Source organism: Lolium rigidum, chromosome 3 (assembly GCF_022539505.1).
Source record: "Lolium rigidum isolate FL_2022 chromosome 3, APGP_CSIRO_Lrig_0.1, whole genome shotgun sequence".
NCBI classification, from domain to species: domain Eukaryota; kingdom Viridiplantae; phylum Streptophyta; class Magnoliopsida; order Poales; family Poaceae; genus Lolium; species Lolium rigidum.
Genome location: NC_061510.1, coordinates 269,560,052 through 269,586,485, shown reverse-complemented (window position 1 = coordinate 269,586,485; position 26,434 = coordinate 269,560,052). Strand labels below are relative to the sequence as shown.

The following is a 26,434-nucleotide window of genomic DNA, read 5'->3' as shown; positions in this document are numbered from 1 at the left end:
CTGTAGTTGTGGCTGTTGGTCTTGGTGATGATTCACATCAATTTTGTATTAAAATGACACCTATGTTGCTCAAGAAGATGAATGTTTAATGTTATCTCCTGGGTGGAAATCAGCCATCAGTTTGAACAAAGAAAAAAAAATAGCGCGCTATAACAAAATAGCGTCGGCCGAAAAATACGATATTAGCGTGCTATAGCACCGAAATGATGTAGCGTGACATGTCTAGAAACGCTATAGCGTGCTATTAGCGCCGAAATAGCGCGCTATTTTTTTTCATGGTTTGAACAAATGGAAATAATGCACTGTTGTATGCACGTTCTAGTTGTGGTGGTATGTGACATTCCGGTAATGCAAGTGTATAGTCTTTTTCATTTATGGGCTTTCCTATGCTTGTTTGGTGCGACCATCGCTGCGACCCTTGCGTCTGGAACCATGATACGGCTGGGCCCAGTGCGGGAAAATAAATTTCTTCTATTTTCTAAAAAGCTATAACAAAATGGAAAAAAATATTGTGTGACCCTGGAGCTGAGTGCATGAGCGGGGCTACAGAAGTAGCAAAACTGGGTCATGGCCCGCCCACAGAATACAATGGTTAGGTGAGAGCTGAGATGTGATACCGCCACTTTCTGTCTCGGTGCCACGTGATGTACACCAGCTCTAATTTTTTTCTTTTTGGATTTTTTGAGATAGTCGTATTGGTCAGAAAAAGTTGCTACACTACTTGATCATACAAATTATAAAAGCATAGGTAGGAAAAATTGCTTGTTAAGTACAAAAAATAAATGGAGGATAGGGTAGAAGAATTTTTCATGCGTTATGCAAGTCCAAAGCAATACAACTATCCCAAAAAAAAAAAAATTCATGCGTTATGCAAGTCATTGACAACCTAAAAAATAGCAGCAAGTTGCACCAAGCTAATTATTGCATGCAGCGACTTTTCGTCCACAAAAAGAAGTCCCTAGAAGCACAACCCGTCTCGTATCCTTCTCCTAAGACTAGTCATAGTGGGGAGTAACATATAGTAGTAACATGCACATGTTACTACTCTATGTTACTAGCTCCATAGTGGGTAGTAACATATATGTGGTGTCATGCAAAGCCATATTAATTAGGTTGTAGACTCATCTTGTATTGGGAAGTGTGATGTTATGGTAACATAGCTAGTTACCACCCCACTCTCTTTCTTCATTTATTACCATGCCATGTCACCAAAATGATTTGGGGTGTGTGATGTTACTAGCTATGTTACTCCCACTATGAGTAGTCTAATCTCCTCTGTGTGGGACACATCTCAGCTCCTCTTTCCGACTCTGTATTCTTCCCCAATTGCTTTGTGTGAACTCCAGCTGAGCAAGCACTGAAGCAGCGGATGGAAGCTGACCCGTCTGGCGAGCACTCTGGTTTCCGGCCCTCCGCGGCTCCGCCCCTCCTGTTGACGAATCGGCACTGCTCCGCCGTCCACCTTTGGGCTAGAGCTGTGGAACCTCGAGCTGGGTGAGCTCAGAAAAGTTGTGCCCCGCGCAAGCCGGCGACGGGGATTGGTGGCCGGGCGCGCGTGCTGGTGACGGTAAACGTCCTCGGGAGCGCAGGCCCGCAAGGTTCCTAGTCGATGAGGGCGAATCGGTCACGGGGCTTGTCCGCGCGGCGCTCCGCTGCGAGGGGCGCATGTCGCTGCTCGGCGTAGGTGCTGCCAACTTCTTTCTCTACACTACAATGACAAATCAGACGGTATGTTTCTTTCTTCAATCATCATAACACATTAGTTACTCTGTTTCTTGGCAAGCCCGTCACCGCCGTTTTTTGCAGTTCTCAAGGCCGATGAGAGGATTGGCTTAAATAGATGCAGTAGCTTGATGGTTTGGCAGAAGACGGTGCACCACGCCGCACGCCGTCGCTGATGACACCGGGTAGGAATTGGCGGTGGTGAATTCCTTCTCTCACCAGACCGCGTCGCGGGAAGCAGGACAATGGGGCCCCCTTTCTCACTTTGGCCTGACAGCCAGCTCCCCTCCTCCTACCAAATTCAGTGACCGCCGCCGCTGATTGACGCGGGACAATGCATCTTCCTTTACTACCATCCTAATGATTGAGAGGAGTCTGAAATGCACAATAGATTTTCTCCACCTACTCTGAGTATTTGACTATCAGCTTCGCGTCCTAGCTCATTATCAGCAATAAGCCATTTGGGAGTGAGAGTTGCCGGATGCCATTGCCATGCTATCAAGTCTGACCCGAGAGGAATTGCCTAAGTTTTGAGCAAAAAAAAACATCACTAACGGTGACCTCTTCTCCTTTTCCCGTTAATCCTTTCTCTTTGTTTGACTTAGACAAATATTAGCGACATATATTAGTGGCCATCTGTTACACATGCACCACTTGTGTGTCATTCCATAGACAAAAAAAAAACAGTGGTGACCTTCCAAGCTTATATTGAGGACTGCTTATGTACGCCATATTTAGAACAGTATACAGTGATCAAACAAATGATAACTACATGGTAAAGTAAGAACTAAAAATAAAGTTGTACATGTTCGGATTAGCAGTAAAAGAAAGTGCTCTTGATGCTTATTTCCGTGTGCAGCTCCCAAAATCTTAAGTGTTTTTTTTTATGCTTGTTTCCATATGAAGCTCCTAAAACTCTGTATAAAATTTGACAAAAAGAAAAAGGGGTGATATTCAAGCTTATTTTCCGAGATAGATAACTGCCTACTTATGCCAAACTCAGAACAGTACATTTAGGGTACTCAGACCAACCTATACTATATGATAAATTAAGAACTCAAAACATAGCTGTATATGTTTGGATTATCAGTAAAAAATGTTCTTGATGCTGCTCACTAAGGTTAGCAAGTAGTGATGAGATTCTAAACTTTAAATTAGCGGCCATCCTATTGGTGACAAATCACTATCATGCAAAACAAAAAGAACAATGTTTCTTCTTAAATGTTACTTTTGTAGTAGACCACAGATAAAGAACATTTGTCTGATGCATAAACTAAATAAATCAGGGACGTTAAACACATGTAAATGGAACTGATGTAATTTACTCTGCATTGATCCTGGATTTTCTTCATCCTCACTGATACAAATCTTGCCTAATTCTTTTTGAACAAGATGTAGCAAATATGCATACGAATGCATCATGCCAAAAGCACATCATGGGTGGGCAGAAGACACTACCTAGTTTCCTCAAAAATGAAGATCCCAGTGCGTTAGTTTGCCCAAACCAAACCCACATGTGCCTATAAAAGGCGAATTGATAAGGAGGTAAACCAGAAACATATCATGTCAAGCAACCAGGAAACATAGACCTACCGACAGGAGCCCAAGATGGGGGTACAAATTAACTGTACTGGAAATGTGTGAGAGTATGTAGACATGCAAAAAAAGAGTCAAAAAGTCATGGAAGCACATCAGGCAAGTTATCACATTCTGAGTTCTCTTATGTGGATAGGAATGCACAGTCATCAGTGTGTAGTGTTACAGTCCAGCAGGCTTAATTTGTATGGAAATAATATAATGGAATGAACCTAGATTTACTCTTTACCAACACTGCAATAACTGGAAACTCAATGCTTACTTGTGCTGACTTCATCACCTTCTAAGTAGACAAATTTGAACTTAAAATCTGAAAGAAAAAGATAGGAATCCATTTAAATGTTGACGTGAATCTCCCTATAGTTACTAAATCCAGATAACATAACCATTGTATATTGATCATGGCCTATCTTTACATTTTTTTTAAGAAACTCACTGTTGGGGACAAAATTAGCATCGGTTTATCACCTTGTAAGGTAAAGTTCTTACTAACATCAAGCGGTTCTTTGTAGCTATCTGATGGCCACAGTGATGGATAGTGAACACCGCTGCGGTTCTTTGTAGCTATCTGATGGCAACAGTGATCGATAGTGAACACCGCCGAAAAAATACAGTATCCACAACTTTCAGTTATACAGGCTATGTAAATTAAGTTGCAGAAAATGAACTCCACTAAGGTATGTTGACTCTACCCTCAGTAGACAAAAATGTGCCTTATTGCTACAGATGACATCATATAGTTCTAGAGCATATTATGGCATTAGCTGGAACAGATTTAAAAACTATTGTGAAATATCGAAGCCGGTGTGACATGTTATAGCAGTCATTTTGCAATGTACATGAGCAAATTTTCTATTTACAATGTGATTCATTAAATTCCTACAAACATAAAAGCTTAGCAGCCTTACCAGAAAAAACCCACGAGAAGCTAGCGCCGCTCCACAGATATTCAAGGCCAATCAATAGTACATTCCACAACTACCATTTTCTCTCCTATTCTCTACTTTGGTGGAGTCGGCAAATACCTATCAGCACACAGTTGGGCATATCAGTATTCATTTAAAAAGGAATATATATATATATATAGTACTATAGTATGAGTAGTTGAGAGTCTTTATTGCATATTCATGAGCAAAATAATAAAGAGTAGATATCATACATTTCTTAACTTTCTCACAATGGGAGAAAGAGGAAACACAATTTATTTAACACCACGCAGAATCAACATCTCCTCTGTCTAAACCAATACACAAATCACAGGCTGCAAATTACCAGACCATAGCGATGGCATTTTGAACATTAGATTCGGGAACTTTGAGCTATCTGGAACACTTGCAAGGTCCCCAAGTAAACATAAAAAAAGGAAGGGTACATCCGACTTCCATTCAACAGCACGCAGAATAAAATAAAATAAAAACACAAACCTGTTGAATCCATTTTTCAATCCACAGGCCATTTCCCTCTAAATCAGATCTTGCATCCAACCTTCTTATACCCTCATAATAATAACTCTCAGTGTTGCTCCAAAATAACTTGTTTCTTGTTTTACCATGGACCTCTCATTATGTTGTATTGCCAAAGTTTTCTGAACTTTTAGTACATAATTATAGATTGGACCTACAGAAGTATAAATCATCATTTGTAAGAGGACAAAATGGTGAAAGATGCATAGACTTATAATCATCCTTACCTAGAATCATCGACATCAAGCCTGAAATTTTAGCTTCATATATTTTAAACAATTGGGATGTAAACCATGGCTGAAGAAATTTGCAGACACACAAAATAGCAAGGCGGCTTGCTACATTAAGAACCAAAGATTAAATTGTAAGAAGTATAAGTCAGCGAAACATTTTTAATATGCATATACTCCCAGGTGCATAGGAAGTGTAAAAGATCATGTACCACTGTGCCAAAGTTTCTCTCTGTCGGCATACACAATGCCAACCAGCAGCCTATTGGAAGTGGCGAACCACCTCTGGTACCACGACCCGCCTGCAAATACATCCTTGCAGGCCTTCCCTGTCCATACTGATCCAAAAAATGTAGGTATCAAATTAGTTTATCTTCAACAATTTATTTAAAAAACAGCCTACCTATAAGCACCGATTGGCTCTATGAGGATAAAATTACCTTATGTAGGTAGCTGGCGTGGCCACCTTGCATCCAGCAAATCCAACACAGAGATCCATCCTAGCGGCTCCCCTCCCTTTTATCGCTAAGTAGACCTTCCTGTAAGGTGGAGAGAGAGAAATAGGTGGAGGGAAAGTACGGGAAAGGAGAAGCCTGAGGAGATGGATGCACGATGGTCTGATCAATACCTGCGCCTCCACTGTTGCCGCTGCAGCCAGACCAACCAAAAGAAGGCCGTTTTCATGCCGCGCCACATCTTCACCTGCGACCACACCGGTGATACTGGATTCGATCTTGAATCGCCAGAAATCATAGCAGCGGAGCCCGGAGGCAACCATGGCAGAGTGCAGGCGTCTCCCTTTGCACCAGCGGTATGGGACATGGAGGAGGGCGGTTTGAAGCATGTCCAGAGGGCACGGACGGCAGTTGAGCAGGAAAAGAAGATAGATCGTCCATCCCATGGTTTGACGGCAGAAGAAACCACAGAGGCGGCGGCTCAGAAGCCGGCCGGCATCACGTACGACCAGGTTCGCCATTGCTGCTCATACCGAAAACTGCACAAAAAAAGATGAAATCAGGCGGGATAAAGCGATGCAAAAGATGAGAAAAACAGAATGGAACCAACGATCCGGAAGCTGGCAAAGGACGAAGACGAAGGAAAGGAAATCTGAATAAGGAAGAAGAGGAAGGCGATGAAGAAAGCAACGCCGGAGCCTTCCATGTGGAACTGATACGCAAACCCAGAAAAAGAGGAATTAGTGGAAAATTAAACGGCAGAGCAAAACAGGACACGTAAATAAGGTACGTGTCAATCAGGTAAGACGTAGGATCACGGAAGACCGGTAACACCGGAGATTGCAGGCGAACCGAAAGAGAACGAAAGAAGGAAACTGCTCCAGAAATAAAGGATCCACCGGCTGAAATGTAGGATCACCGGCTGACTTCCGGTAACTGTAAATTTAATGAAGGCAAAAAAAAAAGGAAATAAAACAGACCTCGCGCACCAACAGGATCTGATCGCATATCTACAGGAAAAAAGACTTGCGTGGCTAAATTTGATTGGAGAAAAACATGGAGGAAACAGTGCCTAAACGGATCTCCTTCCAGCAAAGTGGGTTAGCTTTTATATAGGTTATAATATGCAGGGGCATATCACATTTTAAGATCATATTTGTGCGATAAATCTCAGACCTGTCATATTGCGATCGACAATCCATTGCAAGCTTTCCATCTGTGCTGTTTAAATATTTTTAACCGGATACAATTTATGCTCCATTATGCACATAAAAAAGTGGTCAGTAAGAATGTCAACAGTTATTTCATATTTAGAAGTGGACCGAGGCATAGCTTGGTGGTTAGGCAGTGCTGATACTACTCGGCCCGTCCGAGTTCGAGACTCCGTTCTCGCAGCTCGTGCGTATGCACCAAATCTTCCAATTAATATAGACCTGGGGCTTCTTCCCCCATGGTGTCATTTTATAATTAGAAGGACAAGCTCGTGCTGAATTCTTATTTTACAAGTGCGCATGAATGGCAAACACTGATATTGTTTAGGTTCTCCTTCTATTGTTCCCATGCTATTTGGCTTGAAGGATCAACTCCTTTCTAAGGTTATACATAATTTTGTCTATGCAATTCAAATTAGTATCAACTCATTCTTATGCACAGAAGTCCAAACATTTGGTTATCCTAGGTTTATAATATATATTATGCCAATGTATTTCCTCGGATTTGGGCAATGTTCAAGAAATCGTTAATCTTAACTTATCAGCCAGCCTCAAAATGGAGATTAATCGCTTATTGGGCGATTAATCGATTTTATCGGTCGTCCATTTACCGACTTAGTTTTTTGTAAATCCTAATTTTCAACACTAAATTTTCTACAATTATGTAAAAATAATATTTGAGCATTCAGCAGAAGTACTACCTTGATTCTTTGCATTTGAATCAATAAATATGGAAAATGTGAGCTAATGCACAGTTCTACAAGAACATAGGATGAAAATATCGACTACCATACCGAATTTCAGCGAAATTTCACTAACAATCAGCCGAAATATCAGTCACCGAAGTGAAAATCGGGCAAAATATCGGCTCTCAGACATAAAATCGGCAGAAATATCAGTGCCGCAAAAAATTAGCCGATATGTTAAAATCTTATCGGTTACCACCCGATTCATGATAAATTAGCCGATAAATCGGTATCTTGGTCGATTTTTTGAACAGTGGATTTGGGGAAATAGTCTTTAAAGAAAAGTTAACATCTTTTTTTAAGTATTTTGTTGGCAAGTCACGAGATTTCAAATTAGCTGACTTTAAGGGCAACGAATGTACTACCTTTGTCCAAAGAAGATGTTATAAGTTTGTCTAAATTTAGATGTATCTAGACACTTTTTAGTGTATAGGTACATCCGAATTTTGACAAATCTTCGACGTCCTTTTGTGGACGGAGGGAGTACTAACAATTACTAGTGAATATGGTCTCTATGTCTTAGCTAAATTGTTCTTCCAGAAAGCTAAAATCAACTTGATACTCCCTCCATTCTGTTTTAATCGACGTGAGCTAGCTAGCTATTAACAGGACACCTCCGCGAGCTAGTGTCGATTTAATCGGAACAGAGGGAGTATTACTGTATGCTGCACGCAACTCCTTTTTTTATTTATTATCCAAGACATGGGGCTTGATCTATCAACCAACTTATCTGAATTTATTGTTCATCATGGATACACTGTATTAGTCTTAAATCTTTTCATTATAGCCGAATGATATACCAATAAATATAGGTGAGTACTCTTGCTTTGCACTTATGCCGTAAAAAAAAAAGAGACCCCCAGGACTAGCCCTTGGCGGCATTGTATTAAGCTTATAGGAGCGCACAGAAGTGCCACGGTGCGTACGCACCCGCGAGTGAGTACCGGGACTCGAACTCGAGCGGGAGGCTTCCATGGTATCATCACCCTGGTAGCCATCTGGGCCTTGCCTATGTGTTGTTAAATCTAACTTAGCATAGATTTGCTATAATAACTGTGGGGACTAATGTTATTTGTATGCAGGCTGCCGTATGGAAACCTCCTTATATACATAATTGATCGGTGTGCCAAACTTGATAGCACATTCTTGATAGTTGTATTTTATCTCTTCGGAGTTTTATTTTTAGTGTAAAGGTGCTGAGCAAGAGCTTCTAGCATCTTGACGGGGAAATTTTTTTCATGTTACCGATCCTCGATTTTTCTGTTATGTATACATTTTGCCTTTCTTCAGCTGGTCTTAATGGGGACTGCTTTATCGAGTGATTAACATGACGATGTTAGTCTGCATGAAATTTTTACTGTGTTTGGAACAGCATTTTTCTGTGCTCCCTTCCTTCATTCAATGCTTTGGGTTGCGCTTAAGAAAAAAAAGCCAACGCGCTGGTCGCATATATTTATGACGCCAGCGTTCATGCTCTGCTAATGATCGTGTAAGGCAGGGTAGGTCATGGTGGTGTATTCTAGGGTATTGGTGGTGCCTCACGGCTTCTTTCTTTTGAACATATCTGCAATGCTGCATCACGGCTCTTTCTCTATTGTATGTCTAATTGTTCCCGGTGATCATTGACTAGGCATTTGAGTTTAGGGGATTTCTAATTGAGTAATTATAGTTGCAGCCATCAAGGATAAAGCTAATAGTTCAATAATCATACATGTTTTGTGATACTTCTCTTGATCTTTATACATCCACGTGATTTGTTTAATAGTTCCCTTGAGTTTAGAAACACATGTTTGAAGATAACAAATGCATTCACATCAGACTTTTATCCTTGTTTTTCCGGCGAATTACTTTGATGCGAAGTCCAGGGACTGCATTAGCTAAAACGTGTAAATTTGTGTCTTATTTCTTCAAATAATTAATGGCCAATCGACTTAAGAAAATATTTATCATTTCATTTTCCTATGATATCTACCCCTTCTTGTTGTGTGTCAGTATCAATATCCGTTGCTACCAAATTAATAAGCTATTATTGGCGCCCCCCTCTTTTACAAGTTTGCATGTTTTTTCAACTGATCAGCTACTGGGCTGGTTTTGTGTATTGAATGAATGTTTATCATTGTATCATTTAATGTAGATCTCAACTTAGTGAATGTTAACTTCCAGTTTGTTATGGGAGTATTAGGTTTTCAGGGCGATAGCAGTACCAAGTTTGATTTGCAATGCAAATCGCACAAAGGACGCCATTTATCAGTTAGTTGATTGTGAGTTTCGTATTGCTTTATTGAACATATTATTCAACAGTTCATGAACAAGTTTGGCTCATCCAGTTTTTTTTTTCAAGAAAACGCAAAGGACTCTTTGCGTTTCATTTCATTGAAAAGATAGAATGGTTTACACGCCTTCTAAGAGGTTTACACACAGTTTATTACAGATTGGGGAGTTCAGTGAACGTCCCAGGAACACATCTCTGAGCCCTTTTGCGCCCGCAGTAACCCAAGTTTTTGCTTCTTCTTTGATTTTGGCACACAGGTCTCGAGTTGAAGGTTGTACTCCCTCAAAGACACAGTCATTGCGATGCTTCCATATCATCCATGGCACCAGCAGCGTCGCAGTCGACAGCCCCTTGTGCATCGGTTTCGGGGTGTGCTGTCTTGCGGCATGCCACCAATCAAAGAGGTTGGCTTCGTCTGAGGGTGGGCTACAAGACATACGCAGCCAGGATAGGACTTCGTGCCAGATTTGCAGAGAGAACGGGCAGCCTAAGAAGAGGTGTTGAATTGTCTCTGGAGCTTGGTCACATAGGAGGCACCTTGGGTGATGTTGAAGCCCTCGTCTTGCGAGCCGATCCGCCGTCCAACATCGATCCAAGTTGGCAAGCCAATGGAAGAATTTGACGCGGTTGGGTGCCCAGCTTTTCCATATGAGTTTCCAGGAAGCGCAATTGGTTGAACCATGGAAAGAAGCTAGGTACGCAGACTTGGCTGTATAGTTCCCGCTTGCGTGCCACTTCCAGATAAGTTTGTCATCCTCCCTGGTCAGCTGCATGCTCTCGATCAGTTGGCCGAGGATACCGTGGATGTCCTGGTGATTCGCCTCAAGGCCATCTGCCACAGTTCTGATCTTGCGCCTACGTTTTGGGATGCAGGCGTATAGCTGGGGAGCTATCTCGCGGACAGAGCGGCCCTGGATCCAGCGATCCTCCCAGAATCTCGCTGTTTGGCCATGCCCAGGGACATGGTGGTTGAGGCGAAGAAGAAATCCCTCTCTTCAGGTGAGAATTGAAGGTCGAGGCCACTCCAAGCTTTGGAGTTGTCCGTGCGACTGAGCCATTGCCAACGTAGTCGCAATGCTAAGCCTGTGCGTTCCAAGTCTTGGACGCCGAGGCCGTCAAGGGACAAAGGATGGCACACACTGTAACATCTCAAGTTTTCAACAATAAATAAAGAAAGGGGAATTTCAAATACTCAATTTTTGCAACAAACAAAAACTTTATTTACTCATATAGTGCTACATATAGTCTCATGCATAGTATGTGCCTTTGGTGTGCAATTGCCATGATGAGTGTAGTAGTGTTGATCATTTGTACTTAAACCCTAAACCATGATCATACCATCTCAACTTGAAAGAAAAATAAGAATGCAAAGATAGCCATAAACCCTCACATACACATAAGAGCCCATTTTTCAAATCCTCAACCAAGGCCACCAAGGCTTGATCCAATGATTGTAAAACTCTTATAAAACAAAAACAAACATAAATGCATAGAAGAAACTAGATTCAAATCCAAGGAAAATTCAAAATTTACATACATATGATAATGGTCATATGACCACTTTATAAAATGTTGCCTTCTTAACACCTCTGGTTTGGAAGAATCTTAAACTAAACAACCCTAACTTTCTTCACCTCATCCAAGATCAAGTCAAGGTGAACACTTTTCATGTTGACCACCACTGCTATAGTTGACCAGGTTGACCAGTATATGTTTGACAAGAGGAGACTTTGAAACAAAGTGAAGATGATCATTTTTTGGAAACTTTGCAAACCAGCACTAAAATGACCACCACCACCATCATTAGATCACATTAATTATACCAATGAGCTCCACCAAAAATATTTCAAAATTTCAAATGTTTTTCTCTTGCGGCCATTCTGTCGAGCACTTGGCAGGCACAAGCCAAATTTAATCAAACCTTGCAATATCCAACAGATTTTCCACTGAACCCTTGGTGAATCTTGATGATCATTACCCCTCTTGTACTCCTCCATCATTTCCAGTACTGGCCCGTGCTGTTTGAAGGGAAGAAAAAACCCTAAACTACACCATGACATGGCAATGCCGGCCACCATGCTCTCTCTCCCTCTGGCTCGACTCTCTCTCTCTCTCTCACCATGTCCTGGAGCAAGCCTGATACACGATGATCATCACCCAGCATGGCCCAAGCTCGCCAAGGCACGGCATTGGCCGCACCAAGCGCGCCCATACACGCCCAGTACACGCCGTGGCATGCCAATGCACGCGGTGAGCGCGCACTGGACGCGCCAGAGCATGGCGCCGTACCAACGCTCGCGCCCATGCCTATCGCCCATTCCCTGCACCGAGCATCGCCACCAGTACCCCTACCTACTAGCCACACTCGAGCACCGCCGGCCGCCTTGTCGCCGTCGCCCTCGTCGGAACCATGCCGCGGGTACTGCGGCATGATCATCAAGCGCCCGAGCCGTCCCATCGTCCCCTGGACGCGTCAGCTGTGCCCAGAGCCTCGCCATGCCGTAGCCACTCAAGTGCTGTCCTCCGCTTGCCCCTTCGAGCACCGGAGAGGCCACGCCGTCGACGAACCCTTGCAGCACCCACGGCACCATCACCGCCCTATAAATAGAGACCTCCCGCGTCCAATTCCTTCACACCATCACGATCGCCTCACCTATCTGCTTCGCCTCGACCAAACCACACACCAAATCGTCGCCGAAGCTGCTCCAATTTGAAGCCGAAGGTCGCCGGAGCCCGCAGATCACCGTCGCCGATTCACGCCGCCCCGAGCCTCGCCACTGCTACCAGATGCTTCCTCACCGTCGACAACGCCGCCTCGCACCCACCAGAACCTCGCGGGAACGCCGGTACGCCCTCCGACCCCCTAGGCTCGCCGCCAGAACCTCGGCCTCTCGCCGGAGAAGACGACGATCGTGCACCGCACGATCGCGTTCGATCCAACGACTCGCGTAGCTCGTACCGCTTCGCGCGTTTATGAGCCACTGACTGGTGGAGCGCACCATGTCAGGCGGCCCGCGCGTGGGCGACACGCTGCTGGGCCGGCCCACCTCTTTTTCACCGTGTAGCCCACTTCCCCTTCCCGCCAAGCCCAGTTAATTCAAATTCTATTTTTCTGTTTAATTCGAATATACTTGCAGATGCTTTTTCAAATTTAAATACAACAAAATCCACTGAACCAAATTTAGTAAATTTTATATATTTAGAAAGCTTAGGAAATTATCTAAACAATGCCACTGGCCTCACTTCCAAATTGTTTGTAGAATTTAAATGATAAAAATAACAAGGCAGAGCCTTTTCCAACTTCAGATAAATATTAAAAATTATCTATAAATGATTTTAAGTTAATTCCAACTCTCATAAATCACATTTGATATACTCTAATTGTTTCTGCAAAAATATAACATAGTGTTGTGTATGATCATGGACTAGAGCAATATAATGGCTATGTAGCCATTTCTAGTTCATTTAAACTACCTTAAATTAATTAGTAAATAGTATGAGAGCTATTCTCTCATTTAAATTGGGGTCCTAAGTAATTCAAATAGAGGTACTGACTTTGGTCTAATAAACCTCATGCTTGATTACTTGGAGATATTAAATCATGAGCATGCTAATATTAAAATGCATGAGGTGTAGCACCTCATTTAAATTTCACTCTCAAATAATAGATATGAAGTGTTGACCTTGGTCAATTAATACTCATACCTTATTATTATTTGAAGAGATTAAATCTTAATAAAATGCAATGAGAGGGAATTATCTCCTCCAAGACATGAAAGAGAAATCTTAATAAATAATTATAATGAGAGTAAATTATTTTTCTTTAAAACAAGGAATTAAATCACCATGCTAATAAAGTGTGATGCTAGCATATACTTGTGTGCAATTTTGGTGTGTGTTTAGCTTAGCACTTAAGTTTGAGTGTAGTGATCGTTATACCTTGTATTCGTCTATAGACGCTAGTCTCGAGGAATACCCGGAGGAGGAAGGCTACAACCAGGAGGAGGAGGAAAACCTTGACTCCTATCCCAACCAAGGCAAGATAATACTCTTGCAAGCCACCTTAATGCAAAGCTCTTCATGAGCAAGGCACTATTACATATTACTTTATGCTTAAGGATCCTATCCCATGCTTTTGCTTTGTTTTTATTTCAAGTATTGTATTTCGAAGCACTTTTGATTCATGATTCACTTGGTTTAGAATAGAACAAGAGTGTCAAGGTTAGCATAAGCAAATCAAGCTAGATAGAACCCCCTCATGACTAGATGCTATTGCCAAATAAATAAAATTGACTACTCTAGATGGGAACAAGGTGAAATGAAATGACTTGGAAAGAATTTGAAAGTGAAAGAGAAGTGAATGACTTGGTGAAGGTTTGTGAAAACTGATGATTGGGTTCGGATGCGATACCCTTCCAATTATACAAGTACCCCCACAATACACGATTATGGGTAGGGCTTAACTAGAAGCTTATGTACCTTAGTATGGGTTCCCTCTAAACAAGCGTCATAGGGGTTATGCCGAGGCTGCCTCCGTTGAAAGTGAATTGATGTGAAATGACGTGATTGAGGTGAACTGTCCGGCCCAAGCCCTGTGCTGTTCCCAGTGTGACGGTGTGTCTTCACTGGGAGGCCAAGCTCATGGGGAGAGGTGCCTATACTAGGTTATCTAAGTGGAAGGTTATGGTTGATGATCCGCGTACTGAGTTACGATGATTCGGGGTGATCCCGACGGATGTAATCAAAAGTTGTGGCACAAGAGTACAACCTCTGCAGAGTGTTAAACCTATTCGAATAGCCGTGTCCACGGTTACGGACGATTGGAAAGGCCATACTGTTCCGTTATCAGAACTTGTCTTAAAAAGGAATGATGATTTTGAACGGTGACTTGAATTGTTGAAAAACACCACTGAGGTGGTGGGAATGACACTAATGTTCCCACTTGAGTTAGTCTAGAGATTCAAGCATCTTTACTAAATAATTGCAAAATAAACTTGGCTTTATGCAAATAAACCTAGAGCTTAGCAACCATTAAACATTGTTAATCACTTACATTAGTGTTAGTTTGCGAGTACTTAAGTACTCATGGCTGTGTCCCTGGCTATTCCAATGCCAGACTATGAAGAGGAGCACCAGTACGAGGATGACGGTCAACAAGACGTCTACCAGAACTAGGATGCTTCTAACGTCAAGCGTTGGCCTGTGGATAGATAGTTCCACCTACTACGACGCTTCCGCTAGTTATCTATGTTCGTTGATCGTTTAGATCAACTATTTGTGTAACTTTGAATAATGTAATATATGGTGTCAGACATTATGTGTTGTAATAAATGATGACTCTATTCAACTGTTATGTCTCGCAACAACAATATTCCTGGGATTGCGATGTATGACATAATAGGCATCTGGACTTAAAAATCCGGGTGTTGACAAGTTGGTATCAGAGCCATTGTTTGACCTTAGAAGCCCCTAGTTTAGAATGGACGTTTGAAACACATAGATTCAAAACTAATGAAAGAAATAGTTATGAAAACCTACTCACACTCTTACCTTTGAGATCCTTTGCAAAATAACAAATTCATGTTTTCTTCTTACAATGAAATTAAAATTTTGAACACTTGCACTTCTCTAACTTACTCATCCATGTCTCTACAGATGGAGCAATTCGCTCAGACGGAGTCTTACCGGCTAGGCAATGCTGGAGGCCTAATCTTCGAGCAGGACCTGACTGAGCTCTCCCTGTTTCTCGGACGCCCCTTCCCGGAGTTCTTCGGGGGACAGGTCACCGACCAGCTCGGAGGACAGATGCAGTGGATCATCTGCGCTGACCTCCGCGGAACGCTCGAGTCACCCCCGACCAGCAGGATCCAGTTCTTCTTCCGAGAGAACAGCTGGATGGACGGCCTTGCTCGGGCCATGAAGGAAGCACTAGCGCGTCTGTGCGGGCTGGAGCTGCCCCGAATCCGGGGAACCCGCTACTTCCACATGGCAAGGCACGACTCCATGGGGGCACCGATGGACCTCTCGCCCCACCCCAAGTTGAAGTACCACGTGGACCACACCAACTACATGCTGTGCGAGACCTACGTCCAGCTCGACAACGCTCGCGCCCTCGCCAACTTCGCCTACCACCAGATGGCTCAGAAGGACGAGATCACCAAGATCATCGCCGCAGAGCGCAGGACCCTTCGCCGTGAGAACGCGAAGAAAGACTACAAAATCTCCCGCCTCCGCGACCAGATCGCCAACCTCAAGGAGACCATCAAGACTCAGGAGGACCAGCTCAAGGCCCTCGAGAGCGAAGGAGAGGGGGAATACATCCAAGGGGATGGCTACTCCTATGTGAGCAACGACAACGACTATGAAGAGGATGATGATGACCTGGCCTTCTATCCTTATGAGGATGGCCACGAGCACCTGACAGCCAGGATGGATGACACCGTCCCGATCCATGTCGATGAAGCTTAGTTTCACTTGTGCACCTTGCGTAGGTGTGAGTTGTATCAGTCCCACTGTATCGTAGTTTGTTGAAAGGGTTCTTCAAACCCTCCTATGTGTAAGCTTGTAATGTTTGCATCATGAATAAAATAAAAGTGTGTTTTAATTTCAATATAGTAAAGAACTCAAGTTTTAATCTTTAGTCCAAAAATAATTAAGCCATAGAAATTTCCCTCTCGTCTCATGATCTATCTCTCTGTTCAGATAGCCCCTCCCACTCGAGGCGCCAATCAAGATGCACTGATGCAGATGCTGCAAATCCTGATGGCGGATCGGGAGGCTGAACGTGCGGAACGCGAAGCCAACATCACCGCTCTACATCAGCTTGTTCAGAATAACCAGGGCAACGGAAACCACGAGCATCCGGGCTCAAAGTTGAAGAACTTCCAGAACACCAACCCACCGGTGTTTAGCAAGACGGAGGAACCTCTTGATGCAGACGATTGGCTCCAGACAATGGAGAACAATCTGGAAGTGGCCGGAGTGGAGGCCAACGACAAGATTCTGTTCTCCACACACTATCTGGCAGGACCTGCACGTGCCTGGTGGACGAGTGCCCGCGCGTTGAACGCGGCGCAAATGATGACTTGGGCTGACTTCAAGCTCAAGTTCAGCAAGTACCATGTGCCCCAAGGCCTGATCAAGAAGATGCGGGATGAGTTCCGCGAACTCAAGCAGGGGCGGATGACAGTGGTGGAGTACCGTGACAAGTTCCTCACCTTGTCAAGGTACGCGCCGGATGAGACGGACACCACCGACAAGAGGAAGGAGAGGTTCCTGAACGGACTGCATGATGAGATGCAGACCGTGCTGGTCAACATTCCATTTGCTGACCTTGAAGCCCTTGTCGACTCCGCCATCCAGATGGAGGGCAAGCTGAACCGGGCCAACGAGAACCGCAAGCGCAGGATGATGCACCAGAGTGGGCCCAGCAATACCTCAAGGTATCGCCCTAGCTCAAGCGGAGGATTCCCTCCCAGAAGCAACAAGCTACCGACCCCGATGTCACGCCCCGGTTTTCAACACCGGAGCGGAGGAAACTCCAGGCCAGGAGGCCACCACAACAACAACCACGGCAACAGCAACTACGTCCACCCCAACAACAACTTCAACCGCGCTCCGATGAGAGCCCCCGCCAACAACAACAACACCAACACCGCACCAAGGACCGGGAGCAACGCTGTTCCGGTTACCCCCAAGGACAAGTCCACCATCACCTGCTACGAGTGTGGTGTAGAGGGACACTTTTCCAATGAGTGCCCCAAGAGACTCGCCAAGATCGCCGCCAACATCGCTGCACCTGCCCAGCAGCAACGCCGTGTCTCCACCGGCAAAAAGTTCACCCCCAACAACCCCAACAACCGCGGCGGCCGCCTCTTTCACATGAGTGCGGAAGAAGCTCGGGAAGCGCCGGATGTTGTGCTGGGTATGTTCTCTGTTAACTCCGTACTGGCAAGAGTGTTGTTTGATTCCGGAGCATCGCATTCTTTTGTCACCGAAGATTTTGCATGCACTAGTAAGATTCAACCCATCGGTTTGAAGCATGTCATGATAGTTCAAATACCCGGTTCAACAACAAAAGCTAGAAAAATTTGCAAAGATGTGCCCATCATCATACATGAAATAGAATTTTATGCAAATTTGATTGTTCTGGGAACAAAGGGTTTGGAAGTAGTACTGGGTATGGACTGGATGTCCAAGCATCAAGGAATGATTGATTGTGCCAAGAAGGCCATCACCATGACTAGTAGCACCGGAGTACTAGTGGAGCACATATCGGAAAGGCTACCTAGAGAATTCACTTGTAACCAGAGTCAAGCCAAACCCACCTTGGATCAGATTAGGGTCGTCTGTAGATACCCTGATGTGTTTCCTGATGGTTTACCCGGTATGCCCCCAGATCGGGATATCGAGTTTATCATTGAGTTAATCCCCGGAACAGGACCCATAGCCCAGAGAGCTTACAGCATGAACCCAGCAGAGTTAGTAGAACTGAAGAAGCAGCTGGACGAACTCTTGGCCAAAGGTCTGATCCGACCAAGTGCGTCACCTTGGAGGTCCCCAGTTTTGTTCGTGGATAAGAAAGACGGTGCCAGTCGTTTATGTACGGACTATCGTAAGCTTAACGATGTCACCATCAAGAACAAGTACCCATTGCCGAAGATAGAAGATCTGTTTGACCAGTTGACAGGTGCCACCGTGTTCTCCAAGATTGACCTCAGGACAGGTTACCATCAGCTGAAGATCCGTGCAACGGATATCCCGAAAACTGCATTCACCACCAGATATGGGTTGTATGAGTACAACGTCATGTCGTTTGGTCTAACCAATGCCCCGGCATACTTCATGAACCTCATGAACAAGATCTTCATGAACTTTTTGGACAAGTTTGTCGTTGTTTTCATCGACGACATCCTAATCTACTCCAAGACCGAAGAGGAACACGAGCAACACCTGGAGATCATCCTAGAAACCCTTAGACAGCACAAGTTGTACGCCAAGTTCAGCAAGTGCGAGTTCTGGTTGAAAGAAGTAGGATTCCTGGGACACATCTTGTCCGCAGGAGGAATTGCCGTGGACCCCGCAAAGATCAAGACCGTTGCAGAATGGAAAGTCCCAACCACTCAAACCGAAGTCCGTGCTTTTCTTGGATTGGCGGGCTACTACCGCCGATTCGTTGAAGGGTTCTCGAGCATAGCAAGACCCATGACCCAACTACTGAAGAAGGACAAGAAGTTTGATTGGACTGACAAATGTGAAGAGAGCTTCCGAAGCTCAAGGCAAGACCGACGACAGCCCCAATACTAATCATGCCCGACATCACCAAGCCTTTTGACGTTTACTGTGACGCCTCCAAGATTGGTCTTGGATGTGTGTTGATGCAAGGAGGGAAAGTGATATCGTATCTGTCAAGGCAACTGAAGAAGCATGAGCAGAATTACCCAACTCACGACTTAGAACTCGCAGCAGTTGTGTTAGCTTTGAAGGTTTGGCGTCATTACCTCATGGGTAATCGATGCGAGATTTACTCGGATCACAAGAGTTTGAAGTATATCTTCACTCAGAAGGAACTGAACATGAGGCAAAGAAGATGGATCGAGTTGATCAAGGATTACGACCTAGAGATTCACTACCACCCCGGAAAGGCCAATGTGGTAGCCGATGCTTTGAGCCGACAGCCATGTCAGCTAAACTCCATGATCGCGGAAGAGCAACCTAGCCTGTACCAAGAGTTTGAACAGTTTAGACTGGAGCTGGTTAGCGAAGGTTATCTCGCCAGCATAGAATTACAACCTACCTTGGTTAGTCAAATCAAGGAAGCACAGAAAGGGAATGCTAGCATCGACGGAATCAAGAACCAGATAGCTGCAGGAAAGGCACCGGGATTCACCATAGATGAAGAAGGAGTACTTTGGTACAACGGACGCTTGTGCGTGCCGTCAGATTCTGAGCTAAAGCAGGTCATTCTGAAGGAAGCCCATGACACCCTTTATTCCATTCATCCCGGCGGTACCAAGATGTACCAGGACTTGAAGGAACAGTTCTGGTGGCATGGAATGAAGCGAGAAATCGGGAGCTACATCGCCAAGTGTGACATTTGTCAAAGAGTCAAGGCCGAGCATCAACGACCCGCAGGACTACTATAGCCCCTGCAGATTCCCAAATGGAAGTGGGATTCGATAGGAATGGACTTCATCACCGGACTGCCCAAGTCTAGCAAAGGAAATGATTCTATCTGGGTAGTGGTCGACAGGTTGACCAAAGTCGCCCATTTCATCCCTGTCAAGACCACCTACCAAGGACCCAAGCTGGCAGAATTGTACATCTCCCGAATAGTCACCCTGCACGGAACCCCGAAGTCAATAGTATCCGATAGAGGATCTCAATTCACCTCGAGATTCTGGCAGAAGGTACATGAAGGGCTAGGCACCCGCCTGAATTTTAGCACAGCATACCACCCACAGACGGATGGACAGACTGAACGAGTCAATCAAATCCTTGAAGATATGTTGAGAGCATGTGTACTAGAGTATGGATCCAAGTGGGAAGATTGCCTGCCTTACGCCGAGTTTTCGTACAACAACAGCTACCAGGCCAGCTTGCAGATGGCCCCCTTTGAAGCATTGTACGGAAGAAAGTGCCGTACCCCTCTGAATTGGTCGGAAGTTGGAGAGAGCCAAGTGTTTGGACCAGACGTTCTCCGAGAAGCCGAAGAGAAGGTACACAAGATCCGGGAGTACCTGAAGACAGCCCAGTCCAGGCAGAAGAGTTACGCCGACAAAAGACGTCGGGAAATGACCTTCGAGATCGGAGACTTTGTGTATCTCAAGGTATCCCCTCTTAAAGGAATGCAGAGATTCCAGCTTAGAGGAAAGCTTGCACCCCGCTATGTTGGACCCTTCAAAGTTCTTAGTCGCCGGGGAGAGGTATCTTATCAACTGGAATTACCGGAAGAAATGGCAGTGGTACACAATGTGTTTCACATCTCTCTACTTCGCAAATGCTTGGAAGTACCAGAAAAGACCGAGGTCTTCAAGAACATTGATCACAGATCTGTGGACATCAACTCAGATCTGACATACAGAGAAGTACCAATTCGCATCCTGGAGGAAGCTTTCAGAACTACTCGCACCCGGAGTATCAAATTTCTGAAGGTCCAATGGAGTAATCACACCGAAGAAGAAGCTACCTGGGAGAGGGAAGACTTCATGAAGACTGAGTACCCCAATCTCTTTAGTACCTAGTTTTCTTTGAGATCTCGGGACGAGATCTTTTGTAAGGGGGAAGGGTTTGTAACATCTCAAGTTTTCAACAATAAATAAAGAAAAGGGAATTTCAAATACTCAATTTTTGCAACAAACAAAAACTTTATTTACTCATATAGTGCTACATATAGTCTCATGCATAGTATGTGCCTTTGGTGTGCAATTGCCATGATGAGTGTAGTAGTGTTGATCATTTGTACTTAAACCCTAAACCATGATCATACCATCTCAACTTGAAAGAAAAATAAGAATGCAAAGATAGCCATAAACCCTCACATACACATAAGAGCCAATTTTTCAAATCCTCAACCAAGGCCACCAAGGCTTGATCCAATGATTGTAAAACTCTTATAAAACAAAAACAAACATAAATGCATAGAAGAAACTAGATTCAAATCCAAGGAAAATTCAAAATTTACATACATATGATAATGGTCATATGACCACTTTATAAAATGTTGCCTTCTTAACACCTCTGGTTTGGAAGAATCTTAAACTAAGCAACCCTAACTTTCTTCACCTCATCCAAGATCAAGTCAAGGTGAACACTTTTCATGTTGACCACCACTGCTATAGTTGACCAGGTTGACCGAGTATATGTTTGACAAGAGGAGACTTTGAAACAAAGTGAAGATGATCATTTTTTGGAAACTTTGCAAACCAGCACTAAAATGACCACCACCACCATCATTAGATCACATTAATTATACCAATGAGCTCCACCAAAAATATTTCAAAATTTCAAATGTTTTTCTCTTGCGGCCATTACGTCGAGCACTTGGCAGGGCACAAGCCAAATTTAATTAAACCTTGCAATATCCAACAGATTTTCCACTGAACCCTTGGTGAATCTTGATGATCATTACCCCTCTTGTACTCCTCCATCATTTCCGATGCTGGCCCGTGCTGTTTGAAGGGAAGAAAAAACCCTAAACTACACCATGACATGGCAATGCCGGCCACCATGCTCTCTCTCCCTCTGGCTCGACTCTCTCTCTCTCTCTCACCATGTCCTGGAGCAAGCCTGGTACACGATGATCATCACCCAGCATGGCCCAAGCTCGCCAAGGCACGGCATTGGCCGCACCAAGCGCGCCCATACACGCCCAGTACACGCCGTGGCATGCCAATGCACGCGGTGAGCGCGCACTGGACGCGCCGCAGCATGGCGCCGTACCAACGCTCGCGCCCATGCCTATCGCCCATTCCCTGCACCGAGCATCGCCACCAGTACCCCTACCTACTAGCCACACTCGAGCACCGCCGGCTGCCTTGTCGCCGTCGCCCTCGTCGGAACCATGCCGCGGGTACTGCGGCATGATCATCAAGCGCCCGAGCCGTCCCATCGTCCCTCGGACGCGTCGGCTGTGCCCGAGCCTCGCCATGCCGTAGCCACTCAAGTGCTGTCCTCCGCTTGCCCCTTCGAGCACCGGAGAGGCCACGCCGTCGACGAACCCTTGCAGCACCCACGGCACCATCACCGCCCTATAAATAGAGACCTCCCGCGTCCAATTCCTTCACACCATCACGATCGCCTCACCTCACTGCTTCGCCTCGACCAAACCACACACCAAATCGTCGCCGGAGCTGCTCCAATTTGAAGCCGAAGGTCGCCGGAGCCCGCAGATCACCGTCGCCGATTCACGCCGCCCCGAGCCTCGCCACTGCTACCAGACGCTTCTTCACCGTCGACAACGCCGCCTCGCACCCACCAGAACCTCGCGGGAACGCCGGTATGCCCTCCGACCCCCTAGGCTCGCCGCCAGAACCTCGGCCTCTCGCCGGAGAAGACGACGATCGTGCACCGCACGATCGCGTTCTGATCCAACGACTCGCGTAGCTCGTACCGCTTCGCGCGTTTATGAGCCACTGACTGGTGGAGCCCACCATGTCAGGCGGCCCGCGCGTGGGCGACACGCTGCTGCGCCGGCCCACCTCTTTTTCACCGTGTAGCCCACTTCCCCTTCCCGCCAAGCCCAGTTAATTCAAATTCTATTTTTCTGTTTAATTCGAATATACTTGCAGATGCTTTTTCAAATTTAAATACAACAAAATCCACTGAACCAAATTTAGTAAATTTTATATATTTAGAAATCTTAGGAAATTATCTAAACAATGCCACTGGCCTCACTTCCAAATTGTTTGTAGAATTTAAATGATAAAAATAACAAGGCAGAGCCTTTTCCAACTTCAGATAAATATTAAAAATTATCTATAAATGATTTTAAGTTAATTCCAACTCTCATAAATCACATTTGATATACTCTAATTGTTTCTGCAAAAATATAACATAGTGTTGTGTATGATCATGGACTAGAGCAATATAATGGCTATGTAGCCATTTCTAGTTCATTTAAACTACCTTAAATTAATTAGTAAATAGTATGAGAGCTATTCTCTCATTTAAATTGGGGTCCTAAGTAATTCAAATAGAGGTACTGACTTTGGTCTAATAAACCTCATGCTTGATTACTTGGAGATATTAAATCATGAGCATGCTAATATTAAAATGCATGAGGTGTAGCACCTCATTTAAATTTCACTCTCAAATAATAGATATGAAGTGTTGACCTTGGTCAACTAATACTCATACCTTATTATTATTTGAAGAGATTAAATCTTAATAAAATGCAATGAGAGGAAATTATCTCCTCCAAGACATGAAAGAGAAATCTTAAAAATAATTATAATGAGAGTAAATTATTTTTCTTTAAAACAAGGAATTAAATCACCATGCTAATAAAGTGTGATGCTAGCATATACTTGTGTGCAATTTTGGTGTGTGTTTAGCTTAGCACTTAAGTTTGAGTGTAGTGATCGTTATACCTTGTATTCGTCTATAGACGCTAGTCTCGAGGAATACCCGGAGGAGGAAGGCTACAACCAGGAGGAGGAGGAAAACCTTGACTCCTATCCCAACCAAGGCAAGATAATACTCTTGCAAGCCACCTTAATGCAAAGCTCTTCATGAGCAAGGCACTATTACATATTACTTTATGCTTAAGGATCCTATCCCATGCTTTTACTTTGTTTTTATTTCAAGTATTGTATTTCAAAGCACTTTTGATTCATGATTCACTTGGTTTAGAATAGAACAAGAGTGTCAAGGTTAGCATAAGCAAATCAAGCTAGATAGAACCCCCTCATGACTAGATGCTATTGCCAAATAAATAAAATTGACTACTCTAGATGGGAACAAGGTGAAATGAAATGACTTTGAAAGAATTTGAAAGTGAAAGAGAAGTGAATGACTTGGTGAAGGTTTGTGAAAACTGATAATTGGGTTCGGATGCGATACCCTTCCAATTATACAAGTACCCCCACAATACCTGATTATGGGTAGGGCTTAACTAGAAGCTTATGTATCTTAGTATGGGTTCCCTCTAAACAAGCGTCATAGGGGTTATGCCGAGGCTGCCTCCGTTGAAAGTGAATTGATGTGAAATGACGTGATTGAGGTGAACTGTCCGGCCCAAGCCCTGTGCAGTTCCCAGGCTGACGGTGTGTCTTCACTGGGAGGCCAAGCTCATGGGGAGAGGTGCCTATACTAGGTTATCTAAGTGGAAGGTTATGGTTGATGATCCGCGTACTGAGTTACGATGATTCGGGGTGATCCCGACGGATGTAATCAAAAGTTGTGGCACAAGAGTACAACCTCTGCAGAGTGTTAAACCTATTCGAATAGCCGTGTCCACGGTTACGGACGATTGGAAAGACCATACTGTTCCGTTATCAGAACTTGTCTTAAAAAGGAATGATGATTTTGAACGGTGACTTGAATTGTTGAAAAACACCACTGAGGTGGTGGGAATGACACTAATGTTCCCACTTGAGTTAGTCTAGAGATTCAAGCATCTTTACTAAATAATTGCAAAATAAACTTGGCTTTATGCAAATAAACCTAGAGCTTAGCAACCATTAAACATTGTTAATCACTTACATTAGTGTTAGTTTGCGAGTACTTAAGTACTCATGGCTGTGTCCCTGGCTATTCCAATGCCAGACTATGAAGAGGAGCACCAGTACGAGGATGACGGTCAACAAGACGTCTACCAGAACTAGGATGCTTCTAACGTCAAGCGTTGGCCTGTGGATAGATAGTTCCACCTACTACGACGCTTCCGCTAGTTATCTATGTTCGTTGATCGTTTAGATCAACTATTTGTGTAACTTTGAATAATGTAATATATGGTGTCAGACATTATGTGTTGTAATAAATGATGACTCTATTCAACTGTTATGTCTCGCAACAACACTATTCCTGGGATTGCGATGTATGACATAATAGGCATCTGGACTTAAAAATCCGGGTGTTGACACACACGCTGCCAGCTCACATGGCAGTTTCCGCCGTTGGCAGTGGCGCGCCCCTCCCATAGGAATCCTCTCTCGATTTTTTCCATCTGCTGTAGGGTTTTTTTTGGTGATGCCAAGACTAGCAGTTGGTGTAGCGGGATTGTGCCAAGGACAGATTTTACCAAGGCAAGTCTTCCGGGGCTCATCCAGTTATAAGGGGTTCCTAGATAATTGCGACCATCCTGACCACATTAGTCGCCGGAGAAACGACAAAACCTTAGTGTATGGCATTGTGGATATCATGGCGTCTCCACGGGCTCTGTTTCTTGATCAGCAAAGAAATCAACAGCTGTCTGCTGGAGAAGCAACATAACCTCTGTGTAGAGCCATGTGGATATCATCGCGTCTCCACAAGCTCTATTTATTGATCAGCAAGGACATCAACAGTTGTTTTCGGAAAATTTGTAAAAGAAAAAGTGATGGCATGGTGTCGGACATAGTTTTTGTCTCATTGTTGTATTATTCTTCACATGTTGTGTATGTAAGAATCAGTTTTCCAGTCAATTTTTGTTCAATTAGTTATATGTCTATGTTTTTATAGGGAAGTATTTGGGAAGTTCATATATAATGTTTGCTATCTAAAGTTCTAAACCCTATAATATTGACCTAATAGATCAAGCATATCTAAAGCTTATTAATGTAATGCTGGTGTGGTAGGTGTGTATATTCTCATGTCGAATTATCATAGCACAAATAAAAAAAGTGTGTCTTTCAGTTTTCTTAACCTTATGTAATTTCCATGGCGGTGTTGACACACTGTCATTACAAGTTAAGTATATTAGAAGTTGATGCGTTGCCGTTCTCATGTCCATGTTCTCCTATAACTTTATTTCAGGTTTTAATAGGGAGCTCAGCAGCTTATGAAACAATCTCCGCTCTAATCTCATGGCTTCACTCTGGATATGATATTTCTTGTTCTCAAAGAGTATTTTAAATATATAGAGATGGCTCATTTGTATAAAGATTTATGTGGTTATTGTTTGATGTGATGTGACAAGAAACTGAAGCTGTAACTGTTTTTTAGTCTGCAAAATACTATTACTTGTGGTGTTAAATCATTGCTCAACCATGAGCATGCTTACTCAAAGAACATGTATGGTATCTGTATATGCATGAGAA

The 26,434-nt window shown here is 44.0% G+C and overlaps 1 long non-coding RNA gene across 1 annotated transcript; it reads right to left on the bottom strand.

The window, feature by feature from the left end:
* Positions 1-3,209: 3,209 nt before the first annotated feature.
* Positions 3,210-5,636, bottom strand: LOC124703421. Its single transcript, XR_007003107.1, has 3 exons — positions 5,452-5,636; positions 4,743-5,349; positions 3,210-4,343 (listed from the first exon to the last, which is right to left on the bottom strand). It is a non-coding gene; the product is annotated as an uncharacterized LOC124703421 (long non-coding RNA).
* Between the last annotated feature and the right edge of the window lie 20,798 nt (positions 5,637-26,434).